At 42.9% G+C, this 17,864-nt stretch overlaps 3 protein-coding genes across 5 annotated transcripts in view; all 3 read left to right on the top strand.

Annotated features, from left to right (window-relative positions):
• Positions 1-17,864, top strand: part of LOC309506318 (uncharacterized protein) — a 259,358-nt gene that overhangs the window by 31,576 nt on the left and 209,918 nt on the right. Inside the window, exon 2 of one of the 3 annotated variants that reach the window (XR_014208701.1) lies at positions 16,251-17,323. The exons of the other annotated variants lie outside the window; for them this stretch is intronic. The gene's annotated coding sequence lies outside the window, so the exon portion shown is untranslated. Of the gene's footprint in view, positions 1-16,250; positions 17,324-17,864 lie in introns of those variants that run through there. 3 annotated transcript variants of the gene reach the window in all.
• Positions 1-17,864, top strand: part of LOC309506336 (uncharacterized protein) — a 253,365-nt gene that overhangs the window by 102,687 nt on the left and 132,814 nt on the right. The window lies entirely within an intron of this gene.
• Positions 1-17,864, top strand: part of LOC309506303 (uncharacterized protein) — a 109,620-nt gene that overhangs the window by 86,768 nt on the left and 4,988 nt on the right. The window lies entirely within an intron of this gene.

The following is a 17,864-nucleotide window of genomic DNA, read 5'->3' as shown; positions in this document are numbered from 1 at the left end:
ATGATTTGATTGCTGCTACGGACTTCCTTTGATGGGAAATATATATGTTTGATGACTGTCATCTACAATTATTGGGTTTCGTTTACCATCAAACCTCCACATCATTTGACTCCTTAAAGACAATCAAGACTTGCATCTTACTTCAACCCATATACAGAACTATATAGAAATGTTGTTTCTTTGTTTTGAGTCTATTTTGGTGTTTATATAAAGTTCACAAAAGGTGCTTACATTGTTGTTTTTATTTACTCATTGGTTTAAAACATATGTTGATGCTTATGACCCTCCCTACAAACAGATTATTAATTAGCATTTAAAATACACTATTAAGCAGTAAAGCCTGTGTACTGCTGTGATGTACAGCCAAAGACTGTCAAAAATAAATCTCCTTTGCATGGAACTGATCGAATACAGTGTGTTCTGATCGACACCCCTTGGAGAAAAGCTTGAAATAAACCATCACCTATTACAGTCAAACCTTTTTCAGTCCTACTATTGAATAAATGGCCCTTTGAGCTGGATCTGGCATTCCTTATGGACAAAGAATTGATCAGTATCACGATGCAACCTGAAGAAGCATCTTCATAGATTGTGAGACCCAAACGTCAAGTTCATCTTCCTGCTTACCTTAAAGACTTTGATCTTACAACTGTGCGTCATAGAGCAGGCAGGCAGCCGGTATCGCCTCACACAACACCGCATACACAGTGGCTTGGAGATGCTGCAGAGAACATCCCTTCACCTTCTACCAGAGTATCAAGTCCCATAAGTCAAGGTCCATGGGACACAGTGTATGAATGGTCCGTAGTCAGGGAAAAGGATCCTTTTTTCCAAGGAATGGATAACACTGAACTGCAACAACCTAGCGCCATCTACACTCCAGTGCAGCCAGTTCACCATCCTCAGTCTTCTCCATATCATCGGCCATGGGAATAAAACCAGTTCACGCCGTTGCCAAATACATCTTTTCCTGCACAGGATAGGCTTCTCCCGTATCCTGGAACTGCATCCTACCATCCACACTCAATGGTGTCTCCATCTTTGCCCCCACCTACCTATGGTAAGCGACGCCAGACAGACTACACAACAGTGCCATCTCTAAGGCCACACCAGCCCTTTCCTGCTACAACAGGTGGCTCCTCACTCAGTTTGAATCTGTGTACTGGCTATTACAATCTGCCCAACCCAGCAAAGGAGAGAACAGTAGAGCCTCAAAGTGGCTCTAACATGTTAGACATTTTGGGAACAATGATGGGTGAACTTCAGATAATGAAAGAATAGATCTTGGCTGCAGGTCCTACTAAATCACACATTCAGACAAACATGTGTGGTGAACGTGCTCACCATAATTTCCCTTCCTGGCAGCATTCTGAAAACCCAAATCACCCTCTTTATCAGAGAACCGCTCATCCTATGCCGGGCCTCCATGCAGATACTCCTGTCCCTCACTGGCATTCAAGAACATTGTACAAGTCCCCTAGAGAGACCTTAGATAAACAGGTGCGTTCTCAGTCCCAACAACCCATAGGGCCAAAGTTTGTACACAGAGCTCCTTATGCCTCTAACCTGAATCCTGCAAGGCAAGAAACCACCTACCGAGGTCCAGTGCCAACCATACCCGACTTTTGTACTAAAGACCCCAGTGAGTTTAACCGGTTAAAGATAGCCTTTGAGAACCTTTTACCACCAGATGTCACAGAACTGTTCCGGTACCAAATCTTGCTGGATCATCTGAAGCTAGATGAAGCCTGTCTGGTGGCAGATTCCTATCTCAATTCACCATTTCCATTCTATGATACCATGGCTGCTCTGAATGAAAGGTTTGGCCAGCCACACAAGTTGGCACTTAAGAAGATTGCTAACGTGATGGATTCACCAGATATCCGACCAGGAGATACGGAGGCCTTTGACAATTTTGCTCTACAGATTAGGGCTCTTGTTGGTATGTTGGAAACTCTTGGAGATGAAGGTGAAGCTGAGCTTCGATGTGGGTCACATGTAGAGAGACTGCTGTGTAAGTTACCTGCTGAAATGAGATCAGGATTCCGAAGACAGATGTACCACCATCCTGGGTCTGTGTATAACCTTCGGGAATTTTCTGAGTGGCTCCAGTATGAGGCCTGGTGCCAAAGCAGTGAGGCACAGATCAGTTACAAGAGCCGGAGACCAGACCGTTGGCGGGAAACCAAACCCACTGCCCGTTCAGCTACTATCCTTCATGGAGCGGATGACATTGCCACAAAGATAGCCTCAGCACCGTCTCAAGTTAAACCAGTTAAAGTGGAGAAACCTAAAGTCCCACCTAGAGCTTTTTGTCCATACTGCGATAAAGAGGACCATTATCTTAGTCAATGTGCCACTTTTAAGTCCTTTGATAAACAGCAAATAAACAGCAAAATGACCAATCATCGTTGTTGGCACTGTGGATGTGCACACCAAGCAGCCCAGTGCACACTCAAGAAGCCTTGTAGCATCTGCAAAGGGAAGCACTTGCAAATCCTGCTCAAGGTCAACACAAAGAGTACCAGAGAAGGTTCCTGCCTGGTTAGTTCAACCACTGAGACACTGTACTTGGACAGACCCACTGACTGCTGTTCTCCTAAAGGTCATCAGGGTCTTGCTACGCTATGGAGGCAAGACGCTCGACACCTATGCTGTCATGGATGATGGGTCAGTGTGCACTATTCTTCTTCCTGATGCCGCCCATGAACTCGGCATACAAGGCCAAGCTGAAAACATAGCCTTGCAGACAATCCGCCAAGATGTGCAGACCATCAGTGGTACCACGGTTAACTTCCTGATAATTCCTTGCTGATAATACCCACCTATTCACACCAATGGCACCTGTCCGAATTGGTCCACTTGGTGGTCCGGCTGCCATAAAGACAAGGCTTGGATGGACACTGCAGGGACCAGCCAAGATCTTGGAGACCAAGTTGCAGCCACAACAGTGCCTTTTCCAGTCTCTCACCCCTGCTGAACTGGAACTCAAAAAAGACGTTGAAAAGCTATGGCAACTTGATGTTTTGCCTTTCCGCTGTGAAAAGCAGGTGAAAACGTCCAGGGAGGATCAGGAGGCCATTAACCTCTTAGAGACCAGGACAACTCGCGTGGAGGTCAATGGAATCTTACGCTACGTGACACCTGTAAGGACCATCCATTGGCCCAACGACGGAATCCAACGGCCTGGCGAAGGTTTAATGCGTGTATGTCTTTTCAGCGCTCCAGTGAAGTTCACTTAATTTATTGGAATTTAGTTTTAGTATTACTTTAGCACTATACGTAATCTGACTCCAATTTCAAATGATAATCAAATTTAGAACATGTTTCTGATTAGAAAATAATCATAAATATTGATTATGAATTATTTAGATCTTTGATTATTCGGAGTATCCCATACTTTCAATTATTAATTCACTAAGGGACCCGATGCCGCACAGAGTCACACGCCCCGGGTTTACGTGGATCTCACGGACACAGCCTCGCCAGTCTGATCTTGGTCATAGGGTGCAGGGTTTGCTAATACCTCTTAAGTCGGTTGCGTACTGCTCACTGATACAAAAAAAGTGTAGTTTATTTAGCCACTTCCATACAACTTGCCAAGTCAGTGATAGACAGAAATCAAAAGGTCTTCAGATGACATGCCTACTGCTCCATTCATACATGCGCCTTTAGTTTGACCTATCCTGGACACAGAGCTGTGGTAGCGCCAGCCTCCTCATTGTCTACTAAAATAATGATTTCAGAAAACTTCAGAATAAATTAAGATGTAACATTTATTTGTCAGGTAAAAAATGTCTCATGCCATGATTAAAAGCCAATTCAGAAATAATAAATACATGACATCATTTACTCAAAGATGACTCTAAAGTAAATAATGCTTTCCTGACAGAGACATACAGTGGTGTGTCAGGGCTCTCCAACAGGAAAACACTGAAACATCACTATGGGGGATGCTTGGTAAAAGGTCCCAAAGACTGCTCTGTCACCTCGCCTTAAATACCAGACCAGAACAAAAGGGGTTATACAAATGTTGTTTAGAGTTGTTTGGGCCAATCCATGTACCCCAGGGGGGTAGCATCTGGTTTCAGGAGATATCATAAAGAGACATCATCCAGAGAGGAGAAACAGGATTCTCCTAATTTCTCAATCTTTCTCATTAAACCAATGACTGCAATGAAATTAAGACCATTTTACCAATCGCACACTTAAAATGATACCAAACATGAAAAGGAAAAAACAACATATTCACAAGATACACCATATGTGATATTTAGACATTCTTAATGAACTCTCAGTGACTTGAGGAGGGAGAGGGGGATGAGTTGAAGTCAAACAAGGAGATAAGTTTGGGGAGGGTAAGGTTCTGTGCTCTGTCTTTGCTATCTGCTGTCCAGGGTGCATTTTATGGCTTTATTGCAGAGTGCGTTTTGTTTTAGCAGGAAAATCAGTTCTTACACACCCTTGTTGTGCAGAAAGGATTCACCCTTCTTTTGTGCTCCGAAAGAGGCTGTGGTTCCAAGTCTCCGGAGTATGGAACGACGACTAATCCAAAATACAGAGAAAGCAGCTGTGTACAATGCTGAAATTGAAAAGCTAGAGCTGAATGGAGCAGTTACCAAACTCTCAGCTGCTGCAAGCACTACTTAGTCAGCCACAATAGTAAGGGCCGTATTGTGTTCAATTGCTCTTTCCAATATTAAGGACTGAACCTTAACGATTCCTTGATGCCTGGTCCAACCTTGAGCCCGTCTCTGCTAGGTGTTCTACTTCGTTTCAGGGAGCATTGTGTGGCTATCAACGGTGATATACGTGGAATGTTCCACCAAGTTCGACTCCTACCTGAGGACAAGCCCCTCCTGCGCTTTCGTGCAAGAAGTCGTCAGTCACTTGCCACCAGAAGCCAGATCTTCTAAGCTAGAGCTGTGGCTTTCACATGATAAAGAAGACCCACGTGAATCCACCTTTGGACTGAATTGGCACTGTGAGTCGGACCATCTAGGATTTAAGCATAGACCTGTTACTTACAGTGCTCTGACGATGTGGAACATATATCATGTGTTAGCAAGTCAGTATGACCCCCTTGGTGTCATTCTTCCTTTCACCACACGAGCCAAGGTGATTGTTCAACAGCTCTGGACTAAGAACAGGAACTGGGATTATTCACAATTTCCTGAGGATCTTCGACAGGCATGGAAGATGTGGGAAGCTGAGCTTCAGTACTCCCTAGGTGCTACATTCCATCCAGGATGGACAGCCCAGAGGTCACCCGGGAAATCCATATCTTCACTGATGCTTCTGAGAAAGCTTACGGGGCAGTTGCTTACCTTCGCTCAGAAGATCCATGCAGGAGGTTACACCTTTCCTTCCTCATGGCCCGATCACATGTCGCCCCATGTAAGCAGTGCTCAATTCCGAGACTTGAGCTGTGTGCTGCTCTTGTAGGGGCGCAGTTGGGCAAGCTGGCTGAAAATGAGCTCACCTTGAAGATCCAGAAGGTCACTTTCTGGACAGATTCAACAACTGTCCTCCACTGGTTACATTTTGAAGCCTGCCGCTTCAAGGTGTTTGTGGGCACTAGGGTGGCAGAGATTCAAGAATTGACTGACCTTAAAGGGTGGCATTATGTTGACTCTGTCAGGAACCCTGCGGATGATCTTACCCGTGGTAAGAGCCTGAAGGACCTTATCGAACCCAATCGGTGGATCCAAGGACTGAAATTCCTCCTCCAACCGCAGAGTACTTGGCCAGCACTACCAGTTATGCACAGCTTAGTGCTTGATGACACTACGGAATTTAAGCGAGGTGCATTTTGTGGCATGATTAACTCAGCACCAGCGACAGCAGATGGTAGTAAGTTTAGTACCTGGAAAGACTTGGTCGAGACAGTAGCAAAGGAGTTGCATGGGGCGGCAGAACAAAGTGGCTCCCCTCCAGCCAGTGCTTACCAAAAGGCAGAGCTGACTGCGCTGAGACAGGTCCAGATGGACAGATTTCCTGAAGACTACCAGCTGTTGAAGAGCGGTAAGCCTGTTCGTCCTAGCAGCCGCTTACTTTGTCTCTCCCCAGAGTTTGACGGAACCAGTGATTTAATACGTGTTGGAGGACGATTAAGGTGGGTGGAAGGATTAGACTAGGGATGCTCATTTCGATTAATTTTCCCGACCGACAACCGCCGCTCGTTAATCGATTATTAACCGTTAACTGATAAGATTATAATATTGAATTGTCATTAAATACAAATAAAATTGACGCATATCTATGACCCTTTAAAAAAATACAAACTTTTTAAATTTTTTTATCAAAGGGTTTATTTTAACGTGCAAAGTGCAAACAGCAGCATACAGATCAACAACCGAACCTGGATTCAGTCTAAATTTTCACGCACCTGCAGCATTTCTGACAGTGAGAGAAAAACAGAATAAAATAATACAAATAAAAAATATAAAATAGGCCTACACTAAATATATTTTTTAAACTTAAATAATTAACAAATTAAGATGACAAAAAGAAAACACTGAATTCGTTTGAACGAAGCTTTCAAAAACCCGCAATTTTTTCTGTTAGACTAAGATTTTTCGTTAAATAAAAATAGCAGCCCTACCTCAACACCTTGTCTAATTTTTATTTTAAAAAAGCAACATATCAACGTGATTTGGGGTCAGTCTGGAGCGCAGCCTGTTGACAGTTAGACCCACGGCAGAAAAAACCCTCTCCGATGGAACAGATGTCCCGGGAATACACAGGTAACATCTCGCTAGAGTGGCCAGCTTCGGGAAGCGCCTTTCATTTGCTTTCCACCAGTAAAGAGGATTAATATTCAGAGAAGGAGGATCGTCTCTCATGTAGATGTCAACCTCTTCTGGATAATCAGTGGCTAGACGAGGGGTGCTGTGGTCACCTCCCAGGAGCATCATCATGGCGTTGCTTTGGCTGCGGTCTTCATCTCCAGCTTGGGTAGCAGACACCGCTTTCTCATCTCCTTCCGCATTGGCCATTTCCAAAGCAGCACACATTTCAATAAGTTTTGCTTTTGCGGCCTCTTTCTCCGTTTGTGCAAAAAAAGGAGATGTTTATGGCGAGGGTCCAGGACAGAGGCGATCAGCGCAGGTTTAGCCACCAGATCATCCTTGTCAACCTGTGACGAACATATAACCTCCTTATTAATGCAAAACAATGACAATAATAAATAATAATAATAATAAATAATAATAATAATAATAATAACTACCTCCATGCGGCCACTTAAGGACTGCCGAACCTTTGCCTTGAACTCCGTCACTCTGTGGCCATCATCCTCGGCTCTAATCAGGTGTGTGTTCAGCAGGCTAAAGGTGATGGGGTAAATGTTGGAAATTAAAACGCTCTTTTCTGATGACATTATGGTGGTTGCACATTTTAAAGTTTCCAACACGGGCACAATCTCCTCCATTATTTGCCAGTGTTCGTCTCGTATCTCCAGGGTTCTGGCATCTTGCAGCCTTGTAACCGTTCGGTCAGACAGAACAGTTGTAACAGCCCACCTTTGTTCGAGAAGTCTTCCGAACATGTCACAAACCGAGTTCCATCTTGTTTTACAAGACTGAATGAGTTGGTGTTTCGGAAGTTTCATTTGTGATTGTTTATCTTCCAGTGCCTTGCATGCAGGGGTGCTGTGGTTAAAATGCCTAACCAGGCGCCCAGCTGCAACGATGACCCGATGCACGAACACATTAAATCCATCATTTACAGCGAGCTGTAGTGTATGAGCAAAACAGGGAACCGAGTCCCAGTTCACCCGTTCTGGAGAGTTTGCAGCCACGATGTTGCGTGCATTGTCATGAACACATGCAGACACTTTCCCATTAAGTCCCCATGTCTCCACCGCATCAATTAGTTTAGCTGCGAGGTTCTCAGCTGTGTGTCTGCTTGGTATACTTTGAGTTAGAAGGACAGCTGAATTAACTTGCCAGTCCTCGTCGATGTAGTGGCACGTTATTGTTATATAGCTCTCCGTTGTGAGTGCCGTCCAGCAGTCAGTCGTAAGAGCCACAAACTTTGTGCTTTCGAGTTGTGATTTAAGCGATTTTTTTTCGCTCCTCAAAACGGGCCTCAATTCTACGGGTAATAGTGCATCTTGATGGGATTTCGTAATTGGGCTCAATATAGCCCAGTAGCTCTTGAAAACCTTCACCACAGACTACACTTATGGGCAAAGTGTCTTTTACTACCATTGAACAGATTCTCTGCGTTATCTCCTCAGATCGCAGTGCATCACATCTTCTCCCTGATAACATGGAGGGCAAAGTTTGTTCATCACTCGATGCTTGTGGGTGTTTGCTTTGTAAATGGTACTGCATCGTACTTGTACTACTGCTGTATTTTAATACGGCGCCGCATAATTTACTGGTAACTTCGTCGCCCTTTCTGTTAAAATGATCCCACACAGTGCTTCTTTTCGCTCGCTTCATTTTGCTTGCCTTGCTCGGAAAAAAATTCTGCAGGCACGTGTCACGTGTGTGGTTGCGCGTGTCGACGCGCTCCGTGAATTAATAAATATAAGCTATATAGTATTTCATTTTTTAACCATGCAGCAAACTAAAAAAAAGAAGCTTAAAAAAAACGTTTTAAACCGTTTAACTGATTTTTTACTTTCGGTTAACGGTTAAACGGTCAATATGAGCATCCCTAGATTACATTTACATTTTTTACATTTATTCATTTAGCTGACGCTTTTATCCAGAGCGACTTACAATTGCTATATATGTCAGAGGTCGCACGCCTCTGGAGCAACTAGGGGTTAAGTGTCTTGCTCAGGGACACATTGGTGTCTCACAGTGGATTCGAACCCGGGTCTCTCACACCAAAGGCATGTGTCTTATCCACTGCGCCACCACCACCCCGTTGCACAGATTAGACCCAAGCACAGTACACCCTATTGTATTGGATTCCAGTCACCCTAACACTCATAAAGGAGTATGATACTCGCCTTTGCCATCCAGGACCAGAGCGAGTGTTTGCTGAGCTCCGCCGAAAGTTATGGATACTGAAAGGGAGAGAGGCAGTAAGAAAGCACCAGCGAACATGTCTTGAATGCTGTAAATGGAGGTCGAAGCCAGCCTCCCAGAAAATGGTTGATCTCCCTCCACCACGACTTCGGATGTTCAAGCCTGCTTTCCATTAAACCAGAATGGACTGCTTTGGGCCTCTGCTGGTCAAAGTAGGACGGCGTATGGAGAAACGATGGGGACTTGTATTTAAGTGCTTTACCACCCGGGCAGTGCACCATAGATGACATCCATAAATGTCGATGCCTTTCTCATGGCACTACGACGGTTTATAGGTCGCCTTGGGAAACCTGCAGAGTTATACTCTGACCAAGGCACCAACTTCCGAGGTGGTGAGAGAGAGCTTAAATAAGCCTTTAGTCAGCTCAGTGATGATCTACAACAGCAGCTAGCAAAGCAACGGATTAGCTTTCATTTCAATCCTCCAGCTGCTCCACACTTTGGAGGGGTGTGGGAAGGAGAGATTCGTTCAGTAAAGGCCGCACTTTATACAACCTTGGGCTCAGAAACAATCACTGAAGAAGTGCTTCGAACCGTCCTCATAGAAATAGAGGCCATCCTAAACTCCAAACCACTTAGTTACGTTTCAGCGGACATAGCTGATGTAGATCCAATCACCCCAAACTGCCTTCTGATGGGGCGGCCAGATCGTTCCCTACCCCAAGTCATATATCCAGTGTCTGAGCTCCTAGGAAGACGGAGATGGAGGCATTCACAAGTATTGTCTGATAGATTCTGGACGGCCTTCATAAAGTATTACTTATCTGACATGCAAGCCAGGGGAAAGTGGCAGAATCCATCAGCAGATATAAAACCCGTGACAGTTGTCATGCTTGTTGACCCCCAGTTACCCCGTTCATTCTGGCAGATCGGGAGAGTAGTAAATGTCTTTCCCGGGGCAGATAATGAAGTACGAACAGTCGAGGTACAGATAAAGGACAAAGTCTACACCAGACCCATCGCTCGCCTGATTGTTCTGCCAGAGATCCGAGATGAAGGGAATGACATCCACACTAGTGACTAATGGTAGACCATATGGTGTCAGCCTTTCAAAGGAGCAAATTTGAAATCAAATTTGGGGGCGGCTGTGTTGGAAAGGCAGAGTCACGTGCGCATGCGTTACTTAATGCCAATCATTATCAGCAGAGAGCGTGACTAAGCGGAAGGTGCAAGTGGGACTGTGTGTGTCAATAAACAAATGTAAGTTGACTGTTTACCAAGTTGACTTTAAATACTTAAGGAGTTTGTAAAGCCTTGATACAATGTCATCCTTTCACAAAGTGATGTGTATTTAACAGAGATGAAGCCGTTTATCACATGCTGTCGAGAGTGCACGTGAATGTGCCGATTATGTTCAATATTACTTACAATCCATACCTGTCAAGTTTTGGATTTGAAAATAAGGGAAATTTTCCGGCGCCCACCGCGAGCAGTCCCACCACCCCAACCAAGCTCCAGTATCCCTTACATTTTAAGACAGCTGTACAAGAAAGCTAAAATCACCACTTGTCAACCACTTATAAACTACAATTGGCTTTATGCACAGCTGCACTACTTCCTGAACTTCAGCCAGCTCCTTTGTTTCCTGTCTGCCATTATTGGACAAACTGATTAATCCAGGTGTGTCTGATTATTGTTGTTGTGACTACTGAGGTCAGGCACACCTGGATTAATCAGTTTATCCAATAATGGCAGACAGGAAACAAAGGAGCTGGCTGAAGTTCAGGAAGTAGTGCAGTTGTGCATGAAGCCAATGATAGGCCTACCTTTGTTGACATTGACATGCTGTGAACATTCATTATATCCTAAATGAAAACACAAAAGGGTGTATATGAAGAGCATTTATTGAAAGGCTTATTTGCATATTTTCTGTTCATTTAACATTGTCTTTACATTTACATTTTATTTTTCATTACACACATTCTTTTCATTTCATATTGTTTTTGTTTTACAGTTTTTCCTTTTCATTTCACATTACTTTTCTTTACTCTTTTAGTGAGTTGTTGTACAAATTTGTAGCAGACTTTGCATTCTTTAAGACTGTTTTGGAAGGAGTGTATTTGTGGGCTGGGCCAGAGTGGTTAATTTTACATGAGAGTAGAGCGCAAACAGTTCTGTTGTCTAACGTCATCCTATTCTCTGTAACAATCTTTCGTACCATGCTAAACACCCTTTCTGAACTTGCATTGCTATGGGGAATGCATAGTAAAGCCTTCATAAGTTTTGGCAGCTCACTGAACCTCATGTCCTTTCCTACCAGGCCCCAGAATCTGTCGATTCTTTCTTCTTGGGGGAGTTGCTTACTATCTGTCACCTGATAGTCTGTGAATTCCTCTCTCATCTTATCCTCTTTCAACCTCAACTGAGGGAACAGGGCCCCTAGCCTTTCCACTGTAAAGTAAAACAAGTGTTTGACTGAACATTGCAGATCTAAACAAGTATCAAGTATACTGTGCCAATTAACTGTTTGGTTATCAATGGGGAACTGTCCCCAGAGGATGTTGTTATGATGCGATGTAAAGCCTTTTGAGACAAATTGTTTGAAAAAATGGGCTTTACAGATAAATTTGCCTTGCCTTGCCTAATATCAATAGGCTTTATGCACAGCTGCATTACTTCCTGAACTTAAAGGTGCATTGCGCAAGTCTCTGAGTTTTTGCAGAACTATGCCCCCTCTGGCGGCAAGCGAAACTGCAGCCAGAAGTGTGCACGCTCACGGACAAAAGTTTTCTTTTTTTTTATCTTACGTGGAGTTTGCGTTGGTGTTTGAAATGAAATACAAGCCGGTCTCTTAGAATCCATCTTCTACGGAGAATGGCGGCGAATACACAAACCTGCCAGACAGCCAGGTGAGCGTGCCGTGAACGCGCATGACGTCACGCCCAGTCTAAAATTCCGGCCCGAATCCCTCTTATTTATTTTACTTTACAGGATTATACAGACAATCTCAGTGATCAGAGAAGGGCTCATTCAGCCCATCAGGCAATTGTTTAAGCATGTATGGGTTAGAAAACGGGTATTTTTAACATGAAAAAGTTGCTTAATGCACCTTTAAGCCAGCTCCTTTATTTCCTGTCTTACATTATTGGACAAACTGATTAATCCAGGTGTGTCTGACCATTGCTAGGGTGGTTGCTAGGGTAAGTAGTGGAGCTGGGCATAAAGCCTATTGGAAACTGTTTTTATTATCGACCTGTCCCTGGAGTTATGTTAAGACGAGCTGCAGGGTCCAGCACTTTCAGGTCCCTCAGGAGTGGATGGTCGAGGGGAAAGGAGGAGAACATCTTCTTAAGCACTGCCTCATAGAAGCTTCTCACAGTTCTACAACAGCATAAGAGTGAAAAAAATGCATTAGTGGTAATATTTTAGGCACACTACAGCCTATACTCTCATACTGTTAAAAGATTATATCATAATATAACTACTGGGTAATATACTCACTGAAAGATTTTCTTCTCGGCTGACACAGGGAGCTCAGCGCTTCTCATGAATGCCTTTGTGTCTGCTCCGATAAAGAGATCTTCATCAGCCAACTGATGTCCATCTCCATACTCCACCTCCCTGAGAGGTACAGCCACGATTGCCCTGGCTGGTATGAGGTAGCCCAGGATCCTCTTCATCAGCCTGCACATCTCCTCTTCAAGTCTGTGTATTTGTATTCCCTCTGACTGCAGATAATATCAATGGTCACAACAAAATAACAGTGAAATAAGAATGCTACAATAAGCACAACATTTTTATTATATCCTATTATTCACTCATTCACTCAATATCATTGACACCCACCTGGAAGGCAATGTTAAATTCAGATAAAGGCTTAAGGGCAGCACTCAGGAACAGGAAGTAGGTCTTCACGATTGGATCACGCAGATGGCTTGCCAGATCACGCACTTTAACACTCCTCTCCACCTCTTCATGACTGTTAAAGTAGGCCTACAGTACATAGAGATACAGGGTGGCAATACATGGTTAAAATTGAAATATAGCATAGTAAACTGTGTAGATATCTGCTGAGTGGAGTTACCATCCTACCTGTAGTGCATCCCACTGGTTCAGCACCCTCTGGATGCAGGTTAACAGACTCAGCCATCTGGTGCTGCAGTACCTGAGGAGCTTCAGGTGGTCTGAATCAGTGAAGTCTACAAACTCTTTGTAGACTTCACATCTTTTTGCACTGAGAGATAGAAAATTACTCTGTTAGTGGTTAGAATTGTGAGTGAGTGTGTGTGTAAAGAATATGAACTGCAGGCCTACAAGGCTACCTTGTTCATGAGTTAGCCACATGCAATGTTGTTACATTGTAACACACAACATTAGGCGAGAGAAATAGCAGGCCTATATGCATGCATTTACCTTCTATCAAAGTGGGTGTATATCCCCACCAGGATGTCTTCCACTGGTACCTGGGCTGCTCTGATGCCACAGCCAGTGGCCAGCTGTACCAGGTGGCAGATGCAGCCAAGGTCCTGGACGTGGGGCTGGCTGGTCTTCAGTCTGCTGATGACCGAGTTATGGCGGCCTTTCATAACACTCGCATTATCAGAGTTAAAGGCAATCAGGTTATCCCATGGGATGCCTCTTTTTCTATTGGAAAGGTTGGTTGTAAGGTTGTAATTAAATACAATCTACTAAACATGTCAACAACACAGTGCAGTTCCCCTTACCTTAATGCTTCACTAAGCTTTTCATACAGATTTTCTGCATTTCCTACATTGCATGTAGGCTTCTCCAGGAATCTTGTAGAGACCTGCAGAGTGGCCTCATCGTAGAGTCTAGTCAGGATGACGAATTCTTTTTCTGTTTTTCTATTGTTCGATTCGTCGCACATCAGTGAAAAGGGCTGAGATCGGCATGTTTTGGCCAACTCGTCCTCTAGTTCTGCTGCTATGGCACCTGTTGATTGTCCAGTAATTAGCTAGTAAGTTAGCCTACAACATGCATGCCATGGGTTAATGCTCAAATGCATGGGCGTCAGTTTGGTTTGAAATGTGCTGGGTACAGAGACGCATTCGGAAGTGCATTTTCAGAAGTGCTGGGTACAATGACGCATAAATTTTTTCGCGCAGGGTCGCTCGCTCAACACAGATGTCCTGTTGCCTGATTCGAAAATATGTGGAATAAGGGCTGCTTCCGACTAAAAGTTTTTTTTCTAGTCGACCAGTAGGCTAGTTGTTTATTTAAGTCATTCGTAAGACGTCTAAATGTGTCTAAATACGCTGTGAATGTGCATTATACGCTGATTTTCGGTTCATTTATGAGACGAACTCCAGTTCACTCGCCGGCGCCTCCATGTCCCCACCGAAATCAACGCCTATGCTCAAATGTTAGAATATTCAAACACATTTCAAACCCATTTTATACCGTTTTAGTAGCCCATCAGTAAGAAAGATAGGTATGTTAGCTACTTTACCTTTGATGATTTGAGTAGCCTTAGTTTTTCCCGTTGAGTATTTTCGTGCAATAGCAGAGTCCGGGAACATGTCAGCTACACACTTGTTGAAGTCGTCGTGGAAGGAGAAAGGAGTGTTGTTTTTGGCACACAGCATTGCCATTTTTACCTCTGCACGTATGACCTGGTCTGCCTCGGTGGCATTTCTCGTCACGAATGCTGACATCGGCTGGGCATGTTTTTGTCCCTCTAGCCCGCGCTTGTGCTTGGCGGATTTCTCGTGCTGAGAAACATCATTCCTTCCCCCGTGTGAGATGCTAAAATCACAGTTACAAAACTTGCAAAACGCGTGACTGTCCCCCACCCTGCTCCTCTTCAGAAAATTAAATTCGCCGTCCCATTGATCACGGTATTTACATGCGATTTTAGATTTTTTGGCAGGAGTGCCTTCCATCATTCGTCTCAGTTTTATTTTTTTTTATTTTTTTTCCCGCTTTGTCACTCATCATCTGACCTCACACACTAACCTCGCGACAACTGCCACCTACAGTAGGCTACTGCAGGTGGCAGTTATCGCGAGACTAGTGACAGAGCTCAGATTGGTAATGTTTTTTTGTTTTTTTTTACTCCGCGCGGGCCCGGGGTATTATTATTTTTTTATAATTATTACAAAAAATATTTTTTAAAACATAAAAAAATATTTTTTAATAACGCAGGTTAAAATACGGGAGATTTACGGGTAAATACTAATACGGGAGGACGGCGGGAAAGAAGGGTAAAATACGGGACTTTCCCGGCCAAAACGGGATACTTGACAGGTATGACAATCTATAGTATTTATATTGCACCCAGAGACTGATTTGTATGTATGTATGTGTGATCATCACATCAATAGCTGAAACTCTTGTTATTTTAAGTTTAAGAACGCGATGTTTCTGATTACGTGCCGTTCATTTAAATCACTAGTTTCGGTTTTGAATGTTTTACCATTTCTGACCGCTGGGTGCCAGTGTTGCATAATAATTCCGTCGCTTGTATATTGATTTCTTTATTTATTCTAGAACTGAACTTGATAATTCTTTATTTGAGAGATTGGTAGCTTTGGAAATAATGTTTGTGTAATAATACTCAAGACATGTGTTAATATATATCTTTATTTCTTTCCCTTTGTCGACCACACACATCTATTAAGCTGGAAAGCCTGTGTACTGCTGTGGTGTACAGCTAAAGACTGTCAAAAATAAACCTCCTTTGCATGGAACTGATCGAATCCAGTGTGTTCTGATCAACACCCCATAGAGGAAAGCTAGAAATAAACCATCACCTATTACAGTCCAACCTTTTTCAGTCCTACTATTGAATAATTAGTTTAACGACCTATTTGTAATATTTGCACTAGTCTATCTCACTTGAGTATTATAAGAAATATCACTCACCCTATAAAGCCCACAACAATAGATAAGGCAATGGGGTTTCACTTTTATGTGTTTTTGTAGTGCTGTCATGCAAGCTATGTCTACTAAGATTTTAACCAAATTTGAGTATCCAGAAATATGATTTCTGAAGTATTTTGTATGCATGTCTTGATGTGTCATATTTTGCATTAACAATTCACTTAAGATAGCACCCCTGTGTTAAGTACCCCTTTCTGCTTTTTTAGAGCAATTCAGGAGAAAATGGGTCCCATATAGGCAAAAAAAATAAAAATATATATATATATATATATATAAGTAAGAAAATTAATACACACATTTTTGCTGAAATGTATTGTGCTGTTGTTGTTAAGAATCCATGGTTAATTTGCTCTGCCTTAGGATTGCAAGTGTCCTGGGACCGGTGAGAGTGTGAGTGGGAAACCCACTACTGAAACTTGGCCCTGGTTTGTCCTCATGGATGAGGTGTTGGGACAGAGGCATTGCACCAGCCCCCCCGTCGTCATTGCCTCAATCCCTGAGGACACACCAGGGCCGAGTTCAGTAGTGGGTGCCCGCGGTGAGGAGGAGCCAGGGGCAGCAGCACCACCAGTAGCATCACCAGCAGCACCAGCAGGAGCACCACCACCAGCACCAGCACGAAGGCGGCGAGACAGAGGACGAGTTTTTGGACTTGATCAGAGAAGACATGCAACTACAGAGGGAGGCAGAGGCGAGGAGAGCACATGAGAGTAGGGAGAGGATGGACAGGCTGTTTTCTCTTCTTGAGAGAATGATTGAAAAATATATATATTTTCTACATTCTTGTTTAACTTTTTTTCACTTTTATTTTTTAAAAGGAAAGGACAATTCTGTACATTATTTTTATGCAACTTTAAATGTGTAAATAGAAGAGAATTCATTGTTCTGGACATTGTTTATTTTTGTTATTACAGTCATAATTTCTACACGAAACAAATTCTTCTATACTTTTTTTGATTTTCTAAAATAAAATTGGTAAATGAAAATCATTTGTTCCACGGGCTACATTAAAGTACTTTTTCCAACTATTTACAACATACGTTAAACATATCAAAATCCACATAAACATTTAAATTTACAGTACATAAAATAAGAAAAAAATGATGTAGACTTTTATTGAGCTGAGCGGGACACCCTTGTGGTGCTGCTGGACTGGGATGGGCACAATAGAGACCCTGGTAATGCCTTCTGCTGGTGGGACATCATCTGGGATGGTCTCCAGAGTGTTTGAGTGCATATTTCCACTATCCACTAAGTTGTCTACCAACAGGTTTGCAGGGCTGATTCAATTGACTGCTTTCTGAAAAAAGTACTTTTAATAACTACTGCATTGGGGAAAAACTACTAAAACCTTAGTTAAGCAAAATGATCTTGCATACTCTAATGTACTTAAAGTATCAAGAGTAAAACTAAAGGTATGTATTCTGCAGGGGGAAAAACTCCTTGTCAGGGTTTTTTTTTTATGGTTTTGCATTTATATTAGGCTACTACTGCATTACTGCATATGTTGCATTTTACTTCTGTATATTTTCAAGGTTGTTACATTTTAAACTACATACATTTGTGTAGTTCAATGTAAAATCATATTGTGATATGAGGGGAAAAAAGTACTTCAGTAGGTTACTTCACATTTGTATGTGAATACTTAAAGTACGAAAATTTAAGTAACAAAATGTAGGCTTATTGTCACAATATTAACAAATTGTTGCAAATCCGAACAAATCTGAAGCGTTCGGACCGGTCCTACGGAGGATTGTTCTTGTCGCCTGGCAACTGTGACAGCTGCCGATGACGCGCGTGATAAATACTGGACTTTTTATATTCAATTGGGTTGTATATTCAAACAGGGCTAAACCGAAAATACATGACCTGGCAGCGCCGGGGCTGAAACATCCTCACCATGTCCTCCAGAAAAATATAAAACATAAAAATGACAATAGCCAATTCTGGCTCCATAGCTGTTTACTCAATTAT

Source organism: Leuciscus leuciscus, assembly GCF_965113295.1.
Source record: "Leuciscus leuciscus genome assembly, chromosome: 9".
Lineage (NCBI taxonomy): Eukaryota > Metazoa > Chordata > Actinopteri > Cypriniformes > Leuciscidae > Leuciscus > Leuciscus leuciscus.
The sequence above is the reverse complement of the archived record's forward strand: the minus strand, read 5'-3'. Positions and strand labels throughout refer to the sequence as shown.